The sequence below is a fragment of the Euleptes europaea genome, chromosome 1 (genome assembly GCF_029931775.1).
Source record: "Euleptes europaea isolate rEulEur1 chromosome 1, rEulEur1.hap1, whole genome shotgun sequence".
In the NCBI taxonomy this organism is placed as follows: domain Eukaryota; kingdom Metazoa; phylum Chordata; class Lepidosauria; order Squamata; family Sphaerodactylidae; genus Euleptes; species Euleptes europaea.
Window position 1 is genome coordinate 129,725,947 of NC_079312.1, and position 16,858 is coordinate 129,742,804.

Consider the following 16,858-nt stretch of genomic DNA (forward strand, 5'->3'; position numbering starts at 1 on the left):
TCCCTGCTCAAGACTACTTTCCTTGCGTCGAGGTTCAAAGCAACGGCTCCGGGCCAGACCTCGATGCAGCAAGCGGGCAGAGGAAAGGGTCTGCTACATTTTCCTCCTCTCCCGGAGAGAAAAACGAAAGCAAAAAAAAAAAAAAAACCCGAACCTCTTTTAGATGCAAACGAAACGCATCTACAAGAGAGCTCGTCCGGGGTTGGGGGCGGGAAGGCTGCTGACGATCTGGGCTCGGGTTGCCGGCCCTGCAAAGGGCTCAGCGAGCGAGAACAGAGCAGTAGGACTGCAGAGCCCGGGCGGCTGCTGCGCACCAAGGCCAGCTCCGGCCGCCCGGGATCCAAGCTCCCTGCGGCGCTAAGGGAAAGCAGAGCCGCGGAGCCCTGGCGCCGCGCCCCTGCAGACGCGGCTCTGGTCAGCACCACGGACAGCGCCCCCGGCGCCTGGGGTCCGGCGCCTCCGGCATGAAACGCATCGCAAGGGAGCTCTCGCCGCCGTCCCTTTAAGTGCTCCAACTTGAACGTGCGCTCTGCCTTTCCTCCGACATCCCAATGCCCCCTGGGTTCCCTTTCCGTCTCCGCCAGCAACTTTCCAACTTCATCCCTGCGGATTTCAGAGTGAATAACGGGTGTGGAAGGCTGCTCGGCGACAGGGCTGTCTCACGTTGCGCACAACGTTGTAAAATCAACACGCACACACACCCCCTATTTTGTTGTGTGTTAAGTGCCGTCAAGTCGCTTCCGACTCATGGCGACCCTATGAATGAAAGTCCTCCAAAATGTCCTATCTTTGACAGCCTTGCTCAGATCTTGCAAATTGAAGGCTGTGGCTTCCTTTATTGAGTCAATCCATCTCTTGTTGGGTCTTCCTCTTTTCCTGCTGCCCTCAACTTTTCCTATCATGACGGTCTTTTCCAGTGACTCTTGTCATCTCATGACGTGACCAAAATACGACAGCCTCAGTTTAGTCATTTTAGCTTCTAGGGTCAGTTCAGGCTTGATTTGATCTATAACCCACTGATTTGTTTTTTTGGCAGTCCACAGAATCCGTAACACTCTCCTCCAACACCACATTTCAAAGGAATCTATTTTCTTCCTCTCAGCTTTCTTCACTGTCCAGCTTTCACACCCATACATAGTAATAGGGAATATGATGGCATGAATTAATCTAGTCTTGGTGGCCAGAGTCACATCCTTACACTTCAAAATCTTTTCTAGCTCCTTCATGGCTGCCCTTCCCAGTCTCAATCTCCTTCTAATTTCTTGGCTGCAGTCTCCCTTTCGGTTGATGGTGGAGCCAAGGAATAGAAAGTCTTGAACAATTTCAATTTCCCCCTATTTTAATGACCTCCTTTTGCTGGGAAGGCAGAAACCGGTGACTCTGTTGTCAGATACTCAGGGGAGCTGATTTCACTAAAGCGGAAAGGAACGTGTAGGGGCTCTTTCCAAACAAGAGACGGCTCCAAATATTGTCGAAGGCTTTCACGGTCAGAGTGCGTTGGTTCTTGTAGGTTATCCGGGCTGGGGAACCATGGTCTTGGTATTTTCTTTCCTGACGTCAGGAAAGAAAATACCAAGACCACGGTTGCACAGCCCGGATAACCTACAAGAACTAAAGAGACAGTTCCTCTAGGCTAGGCAGTGAATATTCACTGAGAAGGTGCCTAGAGTTTCTGCTATAGCTTTTTCGGCTGTTTGCATTTCAAACAGAGAAGATAGACTTCAGTGATCCGTTTAGGTAGGAACAGTCTCAAGAAAAGAAGTTTCAGAAGTCCCATATTCAAATGCTGCAATCCTCAGCACCATCTTTAAACATAGGTGTTAAGTGCCGCCAAGGAACTTCCTTTGCCTAGCAACTCAGGACTCCCTTGGTGGTCTCCCACCCAAGTACTAACCGGGGTCCATGCTGCTTAGCTTCCCAGGTCTGCTGAGATCAGGCTAACTTGGACCATCCAGGTCAGGAAACCACCTACAAATAGAAAAGTATTATTGTTATTACTAACAGTAATCTGGACCCTCCTTAAAAGGTACACTCTACCACTCTAAATATCAGCTTCTGGAGTTATTCCAAATGCACCAAAGTACAATTTAGAAAAATACATTGCTCCTGTTAGAAAAAGAAGAGTTGGTTTTTATATGCCGACTTTCTCTACCACTTAAGGAAGCATCAAACCGGCTTACAATCACCTTCCCTTCCCCTCCCCACAACAGACACCCTGTGAGATAGGTGAGGCTAAGAGAGCTGTGACTAGCCCAACATCACCAAGCTGGCTTCATGTGTAGGAGTGGGGAAACCAACCCAGTTCACCATATTCGAGTCCGCCACTCATGTGGAGGAGTGGGGAATCAAACCCGGTTCTCCAAATCAGAGTCCACTGCTCCAAACCACCGCTCCTAACCACGACACCATGCTTTCTCTCTAAATACAATGCTCAAACCTGTCATTCTTCAAACTGCCCTATAATCAGACTTGCCCTGTGACATTCCTAAACAATGAACTGGCAGTCCTTTCAGAAAGATGCTTAGGACATCAGAATCCCACTTTAGTAAGATTTGAGATGACTCTCTTCTTTTCTAACAACAACAAATATAAAATAAGACATAAGAAGTGCTGAACAGCACACACCATACGAACTAGTGGTTCTCAGACTTTTCCAAGTGGGGCCCATTTCTAATCCTGTTGTACCACTTGAGAGCCACTGCTCCTGTTTGGGGCCCACTTACACAGCACGCTATTTCCCCCGCTCCCAAAATGCAGGAATCTCACACCGGTTATCAATGAACTATATTATATTTTTCCACATTCACTATTTATAAAAATGTAACATTTCTGAGCAACAGGCTGTACTTCATAGACCTTTTGCGCATTGTACAGATGCCTCCACTCCCAGCACACCCTTCTCCACTTCCTCTCTCCTGGCCTCACAGCCCATCCATGAAAAAGCTGCAACTCCCTTTTGGGTCCCAACCTACAGGTTGAGAACCACCGATGTAAAGTATTTGAAGCCAGCACCAGCCTGGGTAGGTGGCCTGGCAAGTATATTTAATTTATTTTTCAAGCATTAGAGCAACAACAGTGCAAATGGTTTTGGTTTCTGCAGCTGAAATTTCCTATTTCAAAGTTTGGGCGTGCTCTGGGCAAAATTAAAAGACAAGATGTAGTGCTTTGCTGCAACAAGATATGTTGGTGGCCACTAGTTTGTGCGTTGCCTTCAAGTTGCAGCTGACCTTTGGCAACCCTGTATGGTTTTCTAGGCAAGACACATTCAGAGGTGGTTTGCCATTTTGCAGGGGTAGCAGCCTTGGGCTTCCCCCCATCCAAGTACAAACCAAGGCTGATGATTCTGCTTAGCTTTGAAAAATGGACAAGATTGGGCTAGACTGGGCTACACAGGTCCAGTTGACCATCAATTTAGGCAGCTTTAAAGGGGGATTAGAAAAAAAATGTGGATAGTTCTAGCAGCTGCTATTAGCTATTATGGCTCTATGGAAGCTCCTTGTGAGGGAAAATATTCCACTCAACAGGGGTTGTCAGGGAGCAGTCAGCAGCAGGGAAGCTCTACTGCTTCTTGCCCTGCTTATGGACTTCCTGGGGACATCTGGCTGGCTATTGTGAGGAAAAGGATTCTGTACTAGGTGGAACTGTACTCTGATCCAGTGGGGTCTTCTTACATATTAAGTTATTCTTAAGTCCCATTGATTTCAGTGGAATAATTAATCAAGTGCAAATAATATTTAATTAAACAAGTGGGACTTAAACATGCTTCTCTTTGGCTGGATTGTGCACTTGGGCTCTAAAAGTATGTGAATTAAAGCTTTCCTTTATTTTAAAAGCAGCAACTTTGTTAGGAAAGTGTTAGTTATTCTCTCTCCTATGAAAGAAGCTGCTTCATAGTTGCAATCAGTGCCTCTTCTGAATAGTATCTATCAGAGCATCAAACTACTTTTGGGGGGAAATATTGGTAGAATTTGAAGTACATTTATGGTGCATTCCTAAACAGAGTAATCGAGCCCATTGTTTCAATGGCTTATACTAAAATGCACTGCCAGTATACTATCAAAATCTTGGTTATCTTTTTGCATTGTATTTAGTCCTGGGTATGCTCATGTGATTCTTATAGCTGAAGAAATAACAGAAGAGTTTACCCAGATGTCTGCCTCAGTGGGAAAAAGTGAAGTAATTAATCTCTCTTTCCTGAATGGCAGGAAGCTTCAAATGGGGTCTGTTTACAAGGTCTGGTCCTTGTAATTAAAGAGAACTGGAATTTTTTTGAGTCTGTTCATATTAATTTACAAATATACAAGCCAAGTACATTGGAAGGAAGTGGATTCCTAATACAGCCACTAGTCCTGCATCGTTTAGTTGCATGAATCCCTCCTTTCAGACCTGTATCCTAGTTTTAGATTATTCTAGCTTGGCTCCCAGCTGTCTACTTCTACCAAAATTTAAACTGCCTCAAATGGTCTTTCTGCCCCCTTTCCAAATTCTGAAGGAAATGCATCCCAGTGGTGTAGCAGTTATGGGGGGAGGGGGGGAAGTCTGAGGCAACTGCTAGGATTGCTTGAACTACTCAAAATGCAGTCATCCCATGGTTTTGCATTGGCATTCACAGAAAACAGAACAACACATCCCTTGCCTAAACATTGTTTGACCTTTGCATGCATGCAGTGCACAGAAGGGATATTTTTAGTGAGTTCTGGAAGAACTGTGTGCCTCAAGGGGGTCTCCCTTACAGTAACTAGTTGTGTCAGTTTTCTACCTCTATTGCAGAAACACTTGCTCAGTGGGTACCAAGTGGTGGGATTTTAAGAATCAGAACCATGATGTTGAAGTTGAAAAGACTGCTGGGACAATTATATTCCAGGCCTAAAGACTGGAAATGAATATCTCCTAGTAGTATAAAAGGCCACATTGCACATAAGAGAAATGCTCATGGAGAAGTGCCTTCTTCTATACTGTGCCCAGCCCCTTGCAAAATTGCTGCTCATACTGATTGATAGTGCTGCATGAGAAGACATCTAGGGGCTTAAGATCTTGAGTTCTTTGGGCTGCCTCATGAATCCATAGGCTTTTCTCTTTATGAAGTGTTCACAGACAAAGAGGCGCTTGATAGTACAAATAAACTTGTTTTATTTACTCAGACGTCATATATATTGTGATATATATATCACAAAAATCACACTTTCAGATTATATATTAAAGTAACACAAAGAGTTTACTGGAAAGAATCAGCTCGGTACAGTGATTAGCAAATTCTCTTGATTAGATAATAAGATTTGTATCTCCCATGTTGACCAAATAAATATTTAAAACAAAACACCATTCAAAAGATTAATGGCAAATCTCTAACAGTAGCAATTTAGGAACATTACAGTGTGCCTGGAAGCAACAAGATAATCTCATTCATTGTGTCTCCAATTTAAAGGAGACTTTAAATACACAAAAAATAGACCTCCTGTTGTTACAGGAAACTTCAAAGCACCCTGCAAGTCTTTTGGAAACCCAAACTAGAAACTTCTTGCTTCAGGTCAAACTCAAGAGAGCCTAGTCAGGAGATCACAATCCGTTGATAGTGAATGTAGCATGAATCACCTTTGTAAAATGTTAGAAATCCAAATCTATATCCCTATACTCTTAGTGTACAATTCACAGTTTATATTGGCATGGACCAGCAACAAATCCAACAAGGTAGTCGGTCTTGCACTGCCAACATTTTATTAGCTCTGGATCGTACAAGTGGTCTCAGCAATGAAACAGCAAACGCAGGTTTGTGTATGTAGGAGGAGGAAAGGCTCAGCCTAAGCTGGAACATTCGAGTCTGACGTAAAACCCTTCTTTCATAAAGTGAAGATGAATTGGGGTGACCAGCAACATCGTTAATTCTGGATAATGGTGACTGACATATCTGTCATCTGACATGAGACAGCTCAGAATTTTACCCCATCATTCTGCTCCCAGACCCAATCATTGAGGATTCTTTCCTTAGGAAACATTTCCTCTTTTCTCCTTTTTCTTTTAGGACTTCTGGAAGGGCGTGTTGATAACACTTGGGATCCTGAAATTTTGTCCTGGTTTTTCTCTCCAAACCCATAATAATATCATAGTTTGTGAAGCCCTACCTAAGTATATTTATTCCAACAACAAGTCTTTGGATAGACAGTGTTTTCAAATCAGAAAAGGGGCTTTCAAACAGGCCCTCCTGGCGCTACCATCACGACATATGAAAACAATAAATGTGAGGAAAAAATGATTGTGTGACTAAGGCTGCAATCCTGCGGGGGGTGGCAGGGGTGGCGAAGCTCCTTAGGAGCTGGCATGACTCTGCCCTGGTGGTGTAAGTACCCATTTAACCCAGGATAAGGGGCACTTACACTGGCACGTGGGGTATTCACACCAGCCCGGGGATGCCACACTGCTACACGGGGCTCGAGTGCCAGTGTGGCCTCCCTTAGGAATTCTCCCAGAGTATTTCCCTGCGCTGGCATCCTGGGAGGCATTCACAAGGTGGACCCGGGGGCAGAGCTGCCTTTAGGCAGCTTCCTAACTCCTTTTGCACCCCTTTTGCCCTTATAGCGAGTTAAGCCACCTGGAGAAAATGGTTGCTTTGGAGGTGGGATCTAAGGCATATCCTGCTGAGGTCTGTTCACTCCCCAAACCCTGCCCTTCCCAGGCTCCACCCCCAGATCTACAGGAATTTACCACCCTAGAGTGGGCAATATTACTCTAGCCTTCTTTGCTCTTTCTTCACTCTTTAATCTTTCCCCCCTTGTTCTCCAAAATGTGGGTGCACCCAGTTCTTGCTCATTATCAGATGTTCCTTCTTGATATCTTTGTTGGCCCCAGCCAGCTCATCAGGGTCCAACCATCTCTGCTGTTTCAGGGTTGCTTCCCCATAGCTCACAATACTGGGTAGGGGGGGAGGCTTTGCTTACATGGAGAGGTTTCCAGCACTTCATGTGTGCAAAATCACACATTTCACACATGCACTTTCAAACATTCTCTATTTTTAAACTAACAATGTTAACATCGCTGAATACATGAAATAGTTCAGGAAGAGAGTTGCAGTTTGCAAATTAGCTGTTTGTTTTTTGATTCTGCAGACTATTATGTGCCAGGCTGACCCAACCCATTAATTCTGAATAGAGTTGAGTCATTTCATTTACAATTGGCTGGTGGGAAGTGGGTTTTCTCAATTACACAGTCACTTGTTCACTTGGCCCTCTAAGGAGGGGGAGAGTCCCTAGGGTATTCTCTCCTGGCCCTGAGGCATGCCACCACGCTGGGGTGTGTGTGGATGCACGGGAGCTCTCGTAAGATGCTCCCTTTGGCTCGCCAAACTCCACCGGAAGTTCCGGAAGTGGGTTTTCCTAATTACAGTTGTGAACTCTATCTGGCAGTCTTTCATTGCCCGGGATTAAAAACCTTAATGGGCTTGAGATCATATTTTTTTAGTTTCCCTTACTTTACAGCGTCGATTTTTTGTCTTGAGTGGCTTTCTCATTTATTTCATGTTAGTTAAACCCAAGATAACTCTGAATGTTAAACATCTAATAATGTTTTCAATTCCGGGTCGGGTGACCCCCCCGTTACAAGCGCGGAGCTGCCGCGCTCCTGCCGTTCGCTGCTGACGGGCGAAAAACAGCCCTGGGAAGAGCCGGCAAGCGGCACCCCTCGGGGCAAGAGGGGATGCAGCCCTGGGTGCCGGTGGTGGTTTTGCCATGGGAGCGATAACCGCCGAGAAATCGGCGGCGGTCGCTCTGGCGGATTCCACCGAAGAGCCGGCGCCATCTTAAAGAAGACGGCAGGAGAGAGCGAGGTGGGACCCGATTTTGTTTTCTTTTGAATTATAAATAAAGATTCTCTGTTTGGACTTTAAAATCACTAATTTGGGGTGTGTGGCAATTTTTCTTTTGTGAAGGACAATTTTTGAACCATCTATAATTCAGTTACGCTCTGGTTTTGTGATTTTTGGCTTTTTGCCAGTTGAGTGACGCACTCAAAAAGTTTTCTCTTTAAAGCCAAGAGCACTCAGAAACAAAAAAAGAGGACAATTAAGTGATATGGCATAGAATTTTCTCCTATTGCTCGCAGTGATTGTTCTCTCCATATGTTTTACCTGAATGAAATGATATAAAAGAAATTTTTTGCCCCCCCCCCCTATTTTCCCTTGGATTATAACTTTCTAACTTCAGTCTTTTTGGCTCACCAATGGGTGAGAAAGAGAAACACACTAAGGACATTTTAAAGGATACAAAGTTGGTGGTACAGCCTCCTATCAGACGATCCTCTGTGACCCAGATAGCTCAAACAACCAAACAGATAACTTCTCCAATAGCAACAACATCTATTGCTGCTAAGATGCCTTTAAAAACCAAACCAGAAACTAAACCTGAAGTGACTCTGACTTCTGTTTTTGAACTCTTAACTAAGACTCACCAGGACGTGACAGAAATGAAACAGGAGCTATCTCAGAATACAGCTACTATAGCTCAGAATTCAGCTGCAATAGCTTCCTTGCAGGACACTATTTCATCTTTGGCTGTCAGGCAAGACAGGGTTGAAACCAAGCTAAAAAAAAATTCACAAGAAACCAAAGAAACTAAGAAGAAGGTGGATACCCTGGAGATGTCAATAACATCTGTAGCTGACAGACAAGAGACCCAAAATGATCAGATGGCAATGATGGAGCTCAAGATAAAAGAATCTTCCCTACGTATTCGTGGACTGCGAGAGAAAACTGAGGATCGGGACTTGCGAAGATATCTGATGGTTCTCTTGGCAGACTTTTTGCAAGAATCTGAAGAGGTGATTGCAGGGATGATTGTGACAGCCTACAGAATAAATTCAGCATATGCAACCAGGAATAAAGTACCGAGGGACTGCCTGGTTCAACTTTTTTCTAGAAGCCACAGAGACTTAATACTTAATACTCACTACAAAACACCATTGAAAGTTGGAGATGAGTCACTGAGGCTGATGAAAGAAATACCTGCAAGATTGCTGAGGAAGAGGAAGGATTTTATGGAGATTGCCCAGCGTTTAAGACTCAGTGGAATCCAATACAGATGGGAATACCCGCAGGGGGTCTCTTTTATCTTTAAGGCGAAAAGGTTCAAGTTCACGGAAGTGGATAAGGCAGACCAGTTTTTAAGAAGATATGATGCAGAACTGGTTAAGCCTCTCAAGCCAGCTAAACAAGTTCCAACTAGAGAGTCTACAGAAGAAGAAAAGGCATCTGAAGCTTCTGGTGGTGGAGATTTGCCAGTAGTTTCATCAGAGGACTCTCCAAATGAGGAACCTGAAGACTGAAGATTGAATGGATATGGGGGGTAGAGGGGGGTTGCAGCAACAGGAGTTAAGAATGTACTTACTGTGGATTTAATGGAATTTAACTGAAAATTTGATATGTTACAGGTCATATCTTGGAATGTTAATGGAATGAACTCTCCCAACAAAAGGAGGAAAATTTTTCATCATTTAAGAAAATCTAATGCTAACATTATCTGCTTACAGGAAACGCATATACTCCCTAAGGATGTTTTCAGGCTGGAACATGCTAGGTTGGGTACTTTATTTACGGCTTGTAATAGTAGTAAAAAGACTAATGGAATAGCTATGTATATACCTGCTTTATTACAACCAAAAGTTATTTTTCAAGATATAGAGGGAAGAGTTTTGCTGTTGGAGGTAACAATTGGTTTCCAAAAGGTATTGCTTGTGGGAATATATGCACCTAATACAAATCAAAAGGTATTTTATGAGAACTTAGCATTATTATTAGCTGAATATGCTACAGAAAAAATGATATGGATGGGGGACTTTAATGGAGTTAAGGTACCTAAAGTTGATAGATCTGGGAAAAAGAAAAAAGCTAGCAATGAAGGAAAGTTACCAGGGATTTTTGATGTTCTTACAGATCAGTGGGATATGTTTGATGTCTGGAGGTTGACACATGGTAATATGAAGCAATATACTTTTTTTTCACAGAGACATCTCACGTGTTCCAGGATAGATATGATATGGATGTCAGAGGGTCTGGTACAGAATTTAGAAAATTGTGAGATTTTACCTAGGGTGCTGTCAGACCACAATGCGGTATCAGTTAAAATTGAAATGGGAAATAGAGGTTATAAACCCTGGAGAATTAATGACTTTCTATTAAATAATAAAAAAATTGTAGACAAATTGAAAACTGAAATATTAAATTATTTTAAAGAAAATATGGATAAAGGTACCAGTGAAGACATAGTTTGGGACGCTGGCAAAGCAGTAATTAGGGGATTTCTAATTCAACAAAACACAAGATATTATAGGGATAGGGAGACTAAGAAAAAATGCATATTAGATGAAATAAAGCAGGCGGAGAGATATTTAAGTAGACTGCAAGACAAAGGGGCTAAACTAGAACAACAAAATAAGATTAGAAATTGCCAACATCAATATGAATTTTTACTTGCTGAAGAAATTGAACGAAAAGTTATGTATACTAAACAAAGATTTTTTGAACATGCTAATAAACCAGGTAAAATGTTAGCTTGGCAAATTAAACAGAAAGATAAAAAATTACCAATAACTCAAATAAGAAGGGAGGGCAAGATAACAAGAGTTAAAGAGGAGATAGTAGATACATTTGTGAAATTTTATACAGATTTATATATAAAAAAGTTAGTTTCAGAGGTAGAAATGGAAGTTTATCTTGCTAAATGGGATTGGCGAAAAATAACACAAGAAAATAAAGAATTTTTAGATTCTCCAATAACCAAGGATGAATTGGAGCAGGCTATAAAAAAAAGTAAGTTGAATAAATCTCCTGGACCAGATGGCTTTACAGCATATTATTATAAAATATTTAGAGAGCAATTAATCCCCTATCATTTGCAAGTTATGAATTTAGGGATGACAAAAGGTATTATCCCTCAGACCTGGAAGCAGGCAAATATAGCTATAATACCAAAGGTGAATTCTGACATACTGGAAGTTAAAAACTACAGACCGATTTCATTGCTAAATACTGACTACAAATTATTTGTAGCAATTTTAGCTACGAGACTAAAAGGAGTATTGAATCAATTAATACATGATGATCAAGCTGGATTTCTACCAGGAAGACTGATGAGTCAAAATGTTAGGGTGGTAATTGATCTTTTAGAATATGCGGAACAAGATACAACACCAATAGCTTTTATATTTTTGGATGCCGAAAAAGCCTTTGATAATGTTAATTGGCAGTTTATGATTAAGGTATTAGAATACATGGGTTTTGGTGATAGTTTTAAAACTGCCATAAAAAGTATATATACACATCAAACAGCTAACTTGATTGTGAATGGGTCTCTATCACCAAAGATCGAAATTCAAAGGGGAACGAGACAGGGTTGTCCTCTTTCCCCTTTACTTTTTATTATAGTATTAGAGGTCTTACTGAATAATCTTAGAAAATCTAATGATGTAGTAGGGGTAAGAATAGGGAGAAATCATTATAAACTTAAAGCTTATGCGGATGATTTAGTATGTTTTTTGATTGATCCGATTGAATAGTTTGACAGATGGAATAAAATATTGGAGGTTTATGGAAAGATTTCAGGTTTTAAAATTAATAAGGCCAAAACAAAAATTTTGGTTAAAAATATGACTCTTTCACAGCAACAAACATTGATCAAAAAGTCGGGACTCAATATTGAACATAAAGTCAAATATTTAGGTATATGGTTATCGAATAATAATCTTAACTTATTCCAGGACAATTTTGTGAAACAATGGCAACAAATAAAAAAAGATCTGATAAGCTGGGAAAAGGTTCCTTTATCACTTTGGGGAAGAATATCAGTAATTAAAATGATGTTATTGCCTAAGATGTTATTTCTGTTTCAAAATTTACCAATAGTGACAGGGGTACAGACATTTGAGGAATGGAAAAAAGATATTTTGAGATTCCTTTGGGGTAAAGAGAGACATAGGATTGCATATAATAATTTAATAGAATTAAGGGAGACGGGAGGATTGGGATTACTGGATTTAAAAATGTATTACCAAGCGGCATGTTTCACCTGGATTAAAGATTGGATTCTCTTGGAGAATCCTAAGTTATTAGAATTAGAAGGATATAAACTACGATTCGGGTGGCATGCTTATTTATGGTATGGGAAACAGAAAGTGAATAAGGAATTTAACTCTAATATTATCAGCAAAAACTTATTACAAGTATGGAATAAATATAAAGATGCTCTAGAAAGTAAAACTCCCGGTTGGATAAATCCTATAGAAGCTTTTATGCGAAGAGGTGCACATCTAAATTTGGATTGTGATATCTATAGAGAACTGATAGACTATAGAGAGGGGACATGGATATTGAAAACGCGAGAAGAACTTCAACTAAAAGATTGGTTTATGTACTATAAACTAAATGATGTTTTTATTAAAGATAACAGATTGGGATTTAATCATACTAAGTCTAACTTTGAGATAGTATTATTGAAAGGTAATAAAGGATTGATTGGTAGGATTTATAAAGTACTTATAGAATTGAACTTAGAACAAGAAAGGATTAAACCAGTCATGTAGAAATGGATGAGAGATTTAGGATATAATATTGATTTGGAAATTTGGGGAAAGCTTTGGAAAAATGAATTTAGGTTTACTATTTCGAATGAAATAAGAGAAAATTTATATAAAATGTTTTATAGATGGTATATAACCCCGGTTTTATTAAGTAAAATGAAAAAAGATGATAAAGCGTTATGTTGGAAATGTGGTACTGATATAGGAACGTTTATGCATAGTTGGTGGTTTTGTAAAAAAATTAGGAGATTTTGGCAATTAGTTATGAATGAAACTAATAATCTTATTAAAGTAAAAATCAAGCGAGATCCCGCTTTTTGTTTATTGGGCATTCCAAATAGAGAATTGGATAAAGGTGATAGAGTCATATGTCAATATAGTTTTGCAGCAGCTAGAATTATAATTGCAAAAAAATGGAAGCAAACGATTAAACCTTCAATTAGAGAATGGAGAGAAAAATTATGGTTGTATATGCGGATGGCCAAAATTACAGCATCTTTACATGGTAAAGATATGGAGGAATTCAAAATTATGTGGTCAAAGGCCGCTGCATACTGGGATAAATCGGCAAAAACGGATTTTAAAAATATAGTTAACGAATTATAGTATAATGTGATTTTAATCAATGTATAATAATGTGATTTTTTTTAATTGTCACTACACCCCATCGGAAGTCCATTGGTGATGGGCACTGTGGTGGGTGGTGGATTTTTGAAGTAGGGCGTAATATATATATTCTTATATGTATAACAAATTAACAGTGTAATAACAGAATTGTACGCTCTATGTATGTTTGTTTTTTTATTATTATTATTATTATTTTCTTTTTACTATTATGTATTTTTTTGGATTTATTATAAAAATCAATAAAAAAAATTATAAAAAACAAAAACAAAAAACATCTAATAATGTTTTATGTGCTGTACTTTGATACGATCCAGAGCGTTAGAGAAGCAGACTCCTAAAGCTTTTAATTTGCTACTAAAATGTAATTTTTATTAATTATTGTCATCTGGATGTATAGTGCTTTATTTTTTGTAATGGCCTTTGGCCGTATGCAATAAAACTGAACTGAACTGATTCTGCAGTCCACGAAGCAGATATATAAGCATTTAATGAAACATTTTAATGAAGCATATTCTATTACCAACCAGTGTTAGATTTGGAATGTTGGGGTTCCCTGAGACATGAATATTATTCCAAGGGTTCCACAAGGGTAAAAAGGTTGAGAAACGCTGACCCTCAGTGTCCACGAGCCCCAGCAGCAGCAGAAGTGGTACTTTTAAGGCCAAGTGGCTGCTCTGCTGCTCGATAGGGGCTGGCCCTTTAACGGCCCAATGCCCATTGAGCTGCTGGGATGCAGCCTTGAGCCAGGGGTAGGGAAACAAGGAGATGTGTTCCAGCTGCTGGGAAGTGGGGTTGCAACAGATGCCCACAGGAATTGCTCCGTTCCCACGGGAGTGCGAGAGGGGCGGAGCCAGGCTCTTCATAAGGCAAAGGGAATGATGTCAGGGAAAACACTCTGGTTTCTGAGGTTGAGAGGAACAGGGTCAGGAGAAAAGGGAAAAACCAGGGTGAGAGAAATCTTCCTTCTCAGTCTGAGGCCTGTGAGAGGCTACACAAGTGTCTTCTGCTGGTCAGAGTCTGCCAGACCCAGGCAGGCCTTGTTGGTCTTGCTCTCACTAAAGTCCTAAAAACAGCCGGTGCCACTGTGAACTATTCAGAGTTGAGCACAATGTAATAATCTGGCCTGAAGAAAAATGTCCCGTTCCATTAACAGAAGCTTGATGTGTGTAAATGAGCAGGTGAAGCTTTTCATAGCATGGAGGTAAATAGCATCACCTGGTAAAGAGCATCTCTTTAATCTATTCAAGGGACAGGATATTTTTCTCCAGGCATCTGATTTTTTCCAATGTATTTTATCTCTGTGTCAAGGTAAAAAACAAAGAAGGTGAAACTGACCAGAGAAGTGCTTCTTGATTCAAAGGAGAGGGTGCCTCTAAGGGAACCACCAAGGAAGAAATGGGCCAAGTTGGGAGCAAAATGGCATAATGTGTCATGGTAATTAAGAGGCTTGGGAGCAATAAGCAGAGTCAGTGGAAATCAAACAAGTAATGAGTTTGTGTTAATTCATCCCAACCACCTAGAAATAAATGGAGTGAGGACCTGACTGGTCCACCTGAGGACCTGGCTGGAAAACTATCATTGTATGAAATTCAGACAGCCTGGAAACAGCTCTACTAAAACGACACATGCATGATTTAAGCCAAAACGCCCCTCACTCTCCACCCTGCATCGCTCAGTAGCGCTTGTCTCACCTACACTGATCCCATCCAAAAGAGCCCTGTTGCTTATGGAGTCATCTGATTTGCTAATTAAATGCCAGACAGCTGGAATCAATAACGGGAAGCATCCCTTCCTCCCCCCCCCCCCCCGCCTTTTTGCCAAGTAAGGATGTACAAGCAATGATCATTAAGTCTGGATTCTGTTTAGTGCTAATGTTGCTCTGTTTAGCAGACAGAAATGTAACACTAGTTTAAATACTTATCTCAGCAGGGGCAACTCAGCCTGCATTTTCTATTCACTCTGGGATCTGGCTTTGCCTCCACTGCTTCCCACTTCGAGGTGAGCTTTTGCGGCTAGTTCAAAGAACAGAAGTTGCTCAGAAGCCACTTGGATGTGCTTGGGATCATCCTGGGAGCTTGCAAGCCACATGTGGCACTCCATGGAGACAGGTTGGTATTGCCAACTGAGCTCTGCTAGAATCACAGCATAACACTCTGCTTAGGGCTTTGTATGGCCAGAACGGTTACTAATTGGCTGAGCTGTTTTCCAGAATAGCCACTAGAGGGCAAGCATGTGGAAGAAGGGAGCTATAACACAGTTCTGGCGGTTCACACAGCTCAAAGAACATCCACCAGAAACAAAGTTTTAAAGTAAATAGGAGTACTTGTGCCAACTCCATTCCTGAGCAATGTTCTCAGACGAGACCCTAGACCAGTGTGCATAGTCCCTTCTGTGGAGGAAAGGGTGGCCAGATGCAAAGAAGGACAGAACTGAGAGCTCCTGTACTTTCAACAATAGGAAAAGACCCTTTCTATGACTCCTGCTTATAGGGTTGTTTTTTAAATTTGGCACATTTGCTGATTGGTTGCTTGACAGGAGAGGAGAATGGGAACTATGGCGGGATTGGCTGACTCCAGGGAAGTTATACTTTTAAAACTGTCCATTCAAGAGTTTTGGTAGGAACAGCTTCTCAGCCCAGTTTTGTAATTTCACAAGTGAAAAACGTGCATTTCCTTGAATTAATTTTGAATTAAGGTCACCTTTGCCAAATGCTTTGGTAGATACTGCACAACTCCATGTATTTCCAGCAATGTCGGCATAGGAAATAAAGAGAAATGCTCGCTTTTGAACATTTGAGACGTGTGTTCATTATCATGAGATTATTTACATGTGTAGTTACCACAAGTAGACTAACACTGGAATATCTCTCATTCTGCCTAAAGCACAACGTTTTTAAGTGATGTCACTTCACACACTCCGTGGCCCCTCATCAAGTGTACAGGAAAGTAACTGAGTGCATTCTCTTGTGAACCAATTGTCTGAAATAACTGAAAAGGAGACCTAATTCTGAATGACAACTCCTCCTTTCATCTCTAGGAAAGTAATACAAATCTGGCTGTAATACAATTCAAATGTCTCTCGTTGTGAGAAAGAGTCAGTATTTGGTTTCCTTTTTAAGGGGTACCACATGCCCTGGTTGGTTTTGCAAACTTTGGCCAGCCACTTACTTGAATCACAGCAGTAACAAAAATGCAGGGCCCTTTCAGTTAATTTTGGTGGATTTCCTCCAATCCATTCATATTTTGAGGGTTTCTGTGCAACATTCTTTTGTAATAGAATGGATTTCAGGAAATGCATGGGTATCAACCTGGGATGTGCACCAGTGGTTGGAATGTCAGAATCATCTAAATTTTGTGTGCTATTTTGTCCTCCTCAGCGCACTCATCAGCAATAGTCCTTTCTTTCTTCAAAGGGGCCTGCTCCAGTAGAACACCTGAAGGCTTGGATAAGCCTTGTTTTGTCAGTGTGGTGTAGTGGTAAGGAGCGACGGACTCTAATCTGGGTTTCATTCCCCACTCCTCCACATGAGTGGCCAACTCTAATCTGGTGAGCCGTGTTTGTTTCCCTTCTCCTACATGTGAAGCCTGCTGGGTGACCTTGGGCTAGTCACAGTTCTCTCCAAAGTCTTTCAGCCCCATCTACCAAACAAGGTGTCTGTTGTGGGGAGGGGAAG